Below are 4,796 nucleotides of genomic sequence, written 5' to 3' on the forward strand. Positions count from 1 at the left end.
CAATTTGCTAGTAGATGCACTGCAACAACTACAGCCACCAGCAGATCAACCAGAAATCAAATATATGTAACGCTATTGTAGACGTAAGTAAGCCTTTTGGATTCTCCTATGGCTATTTTCTAGCCAAGTATGAAAGCACACTACTATGCCAGATGAGATGACGCTGAGTTATGAAAAAAATAAACGTAAAATAAAAAAGGAAATGGCAGACTGTGCCTAATTGAAATACAACCCCGGGCCCTAATAAATTTTCCCACTTCGGTCTTTGCGATGGATATGTGCGTCACTAAGCGCAAAACACAGTGGTCGCAAGTCTCACTCCAAATTGCTCACAATTTGCTAGTAGATGCACTGCAACAACTACAGCCACCAGCAGATCAACCAGAAATCAAATATATATAACGCTATTGTAGACGTAACTAAGCCTTTTGGATTCTCCTATGGCTATTTTCTAGCCAAGTATGAAAGCACACTACTATGCCAGATGAGATGACGCTGAGTTATGAAAAAATAAATGTAAAATAAAAAGAAACTGCCAGACTGTGCCTAATTGAAATCAAACCCCTAATAAATTTTCCCACTTGGTGTTTGAGGTGGATATGTGTGTCACTAAGAGCTAAACACAACGGTAGCAAGTCCCCCTGCTAATTCCTCACAATATGGTACTAGCTGCACTACTAGTGCCAGCAAGCCCAGCCACAAGCAAATAAAAAAAAAAGGATAACGTTATTGTAGCCCTAAGAAGGGCTGTTGGGTTGTTGTAGAATCACTCCTGCCTAACAGTAAGCTAATAGAACACCCTAACGCTTTCCCTGACCAGCAGCAGCTCTCTCCCTAGCGGCATCCAGACAGAGAATGATCCGAGCAGCGCGGGCAGCGGCTAGTCTATCCCAGGGTCACCTGATCTGGCCAGCCAACCACTGCTATCGACGTGTGAGGGTACCACGTCATGCTGGGTGGAGTGCAGAGTCTCCTGGCTTGTGATTGGCTCTGTTTCTGGCCGCCAAAAAGCAAAACGGCGGGAGCTGCCATTTTCTCGAGCAGGCGAAATACTCGTCCGAGCAACGAGCAGTTTCGAGTACGCTAATGCTCGAACGAGCATCAAGCTCGGACGAGTATGTTCGCTCATCTCTATTGATAACCCTTTAGGTGTTTTATAGGGGTTAAAACAAAAAGGAGGTGTGGTCTACAAATTGTAATATTTTTTGACAATACATTTTGGGTGGAAAATTTAAACATTTGTAATGGATAAAATGAAAAAAAGGCTCCACAAAGTTTGATACCCAATTTCTCCCGAGTACACCGATACCCTATATGTGGTGGTAAACTGCTGTGTCCGTTCTAAATTATATAACCTGCTGTGTAGGCACATGGTGGGGCATTGAAGGGAAGGAGGCGCCACCCGGAGCACATTTGCATTGCCAAATTGTACAGGCTAGAATTTTTTTTCTTTTTTTAGTTGGACCTAAAGAGTCTTATTTTTTTGCCACATGAGATGCACTTTCCTGGTACATAATTTTAGGACATCTATATCAAATTGGTGAGATTTTATTAACTCTTTGTTGGTGGAGGAAATAAAAATCATCAATTTTTAGGAAGATTTATTCTGTTTTTTTTTATTGTGATCATTTACCATACCATAAAAATAGTACATTATTTTTATTCTATGTGTCGCCACGATTACAAAAATAGCTAATTTATATAGATTTTTTAGATTTTTCCCCAAATTTTACTAAATAAAAAGCAATTTGGCGAAAATGTTGTTAATTTTAGCATCGCCATCTTTTCATATGCATAACTTTTTTATTTTTCAGCTGACAAATCCGGTTAAGGACTTATTTTTGCAAGAAGCATTGTTCTTTTTAGTGGTCTTATTTTGGAGCACCTAACATTTTGTAAATCACTTTTTAGAGCATTTTTTAAAGGGTATTAATTAAAAATTACTGTTTTTTTGAACCGTTTTTTTTTTTTTACGGCCCAGTAACGATTCTGTTTTATTATGCAGCTTGTCACGGACGCAGCGATACCAAATATGTGGGGGATTTTGTGTATTTTATCCATATAGATTCATATATATATGTAGATGTTTTTAATTTTTTTCCCCCAATTTTACTGAATAAAAACGAATTTGTAGAAAATAAGGTCTAATATTTTGCTTAAAAAGTTGTTCTTTTTACTGTTTTTATTGTAGAGGGTATAATGTTTTTTTTAAACCACTTTTTAGAGCATTTTTTAAGGGTGTTTAATTAAAAATGATCTATTTTCGGAACATTATTTGCGTTTTTTTCCGGCTTTTAACCTGTAGGTCCAGTATTGATACTGTCTTATGATAAAGATTGTTGCTGATACTGTAATACCAAACATGTGGGGGGCAGGGGGTTGTGAATTTGTGTTTTTTATACTTTATTAAGTCTTTGTGTGGGAAAGTGACACTTTAGGGGCTTATATTTTTATTTATTTTTTTAATTGATTTTAATGTTTAAACTTTACTTTTTTATAACAGAAGAGATCGGGCAGGCCCGGTGCACTGGGCAGACCTCGGGGGCTGCCCAGAAGAAGATCGGAACCCCCGGAAAGCAGCATCCAAGTAGGATCCAATCCATAGAGGGAACACCCTTACACGTCGCAGTTATGCTAGACCGCGGTATGTAAGGGGTTAACACTTGCAATCATATATACTTACCTTCGGCTTCTTCTCCTTGCTGCGGACAATTATGTAAAGAGGGCATCGGCTGTGGACATTTCATCAAGTCCTGTCTGGTGAATTCTGTGCTGGGGCAACAGCCTGTGTGCCCACTAAGAGGGCTCAGAGTGCCACCTCTAATATAGAGTATATAGAAGATATAGAGTGGTACTTAAATCCTAACAAGTAATTTATATATACAGTAAACATGAATTAAGTTTATTCAACCTTTTTTCTGGAATTCCAAACTGTTGGATTTTTTTAGTTTCTACAGTATTTCCCAGACTGACCCAAAGTGGATATCTTTGCAGTGGAGACGTATATAAATTTACAGGTGAGTTGTAACAAGGTAGCTACGTGTTCACCATTGCACCTTTCTGCCCTTTCGCTTGTACTGCTGGCTGCCCAAGGCTTCCTGTCCTCTTTGTCCGAACTATAACTGGCCCTCACCCATGTAGGATCAAGACCTCATCACCACCCCTCACCCCACAGTTTCAGATCCTTACCAATATACTTCGAAGCAAGGTCTTGGGAATCTATATGTTTTGGGCAGGGGCAAGTGGATAGGTCACAAATTCTCAGCTAGGAGTATCATCCTACAGTATGAGTGACTGCTCTGAGACTTTTGCAAGCTTCTTCTGGCTTGTGAATAATCATATGACCACCAGAATTCCTTATATTCGGACCTCCCCCTCTGCTCCTCCCATTGGGCCCATATAGAATTAAATAATCAATTAGGTAGAACTTGTATAAAGAATATGATATTTTAAATCTGCATTAATAGCATTAAAAAGCTTACTTTCTAACCTGATAGTCAGGATGCGTTACCCAGGGAAAGGCCCATACAAAATGGCGCCGGACTTCAATACTGCGCATGTTTAAAGGTCCATGCGCCGTAAAAATGATTTACATGGACTTGGTCTCTAACAAAATGGTGGCCACGATAGCTATCACAATAGCATACGACTGCTCAAATGGCAGTAAAAATGACTTGCTGAATATTGCTAATTCTTTCCCCTTAGCTTAATACATAAATTCGTAATTATTTATTACATATTTTTGTACATACTAATCATATACAGACTTGCTCATAATAACGAGTAAGAAATTTAAGGAAATGGGGAGGGAGGGGGGGGTGGTTTGATAAATTTTGTGAAACGGCCGTCGCTTGTACCATGCACGGCCAGCATCACTCCCTCTCCCCTGCTATCTGATAACTTTGTATGAATAAAGGAACATGTCTGAAGATACTACACGACTGTCATTGTCATTGAGTGCCCTCCCAATGTTCTTAAAAAAAATCTTAATTTTGCCATCTTCTGGCTCTAATAACTTTTTCATGCTTGGATATATGGAGCCATTAAGTGCCATTTTCCACCCTGGGCGCTATTTTCCGTTACGAGGTTAAATACAGTAAAAAAACTTTATTATATTTTGATATATTGGGCATTTTCGGATGCGGCGATAGCTATGTTTATGATTTTTATTTATATTTATATCAGTTCTAGGGAAAGGGGGGTGATTTGAATTTTTAATTTTTTTTAATATAATTCTTTTTACCTTTTTTATTTTTATTTTTTACTATTTTTCAGAACTCTGTTTGTTGTCTGATTGATCCTACCATATAATGCCTTACTACAGTATGACAGTCTTTTGACCTTTCAACTTTGCAATATGAGAGGCTCCAATATTGAAGGAAGCATCATATAACCAAACTTTTCAATATTCACAAAAAAAAACAAGTTCAATTTTCTCATCATTGCCACCTACATTGCTCAGACAATAGTCTTATCTCCACTTACGACAATTTTCTTCCCTCACAGGCAATATTAATGACTTTGGAAACATGCACATTAAAAGATAAAACAATCATCATACAAAGTAAAGATTTCAAAATGAAAATTATTAATGTACAGCAGCAGGTAAGCATGAAATATCATTCCTGGTGCAAAGAAATAAAATTGCAAGAGACATCTTAGATCATAAATCTTTTACACATACATATTGAGAATGTTATTACAAATTCCTGCTCTGTAAGAAATGGTTGGATAGAAAAGACATTTAAAAATGGCAACAAATTCAAATATAAGGTAGAAACTTATTTCAGGGAATC

At 37.7% G+C, this 4,796-nt stretch overlaps 1 long non-coding RNA gene across 1 annotated transcript; it reads left to right on the plus strand.

Annotated features, from left to right (window-relative positions):
* The first annotated feature begins 2,507 nt into the window (after window positions 1–2,507).
* On the plus strand, window positions 2,508–4,570 carry LOC140120548 (uncharacterized). The gene is made up of 3 exons (XR_011853864.1): window positions 2,508–2,644; window positions 2,949–3,017; window positions 4,507–4,570. It is a non-coding gene; the product is annotated as an uncharacterized lncRNA (long non-coding RNA).
* Window positions 4,571–4,796: the final 226 nt, after the last annotated feature.

Source organism: Engystomops pustulosus, chromosome 3 (genome assembly GCF_040894005.1).
Source record: "Engystomops pustulosus chromosome 3, aEngPut4.maternal, whole genome shotgun sequence".
NCBI classification, from domain to species: domain Eukaryota; kingdom Metazoa; phylum Chordata; class Amphibia; order Anura; family Leptodactylidae; genus Engystomops; species Engystomops pustulosus.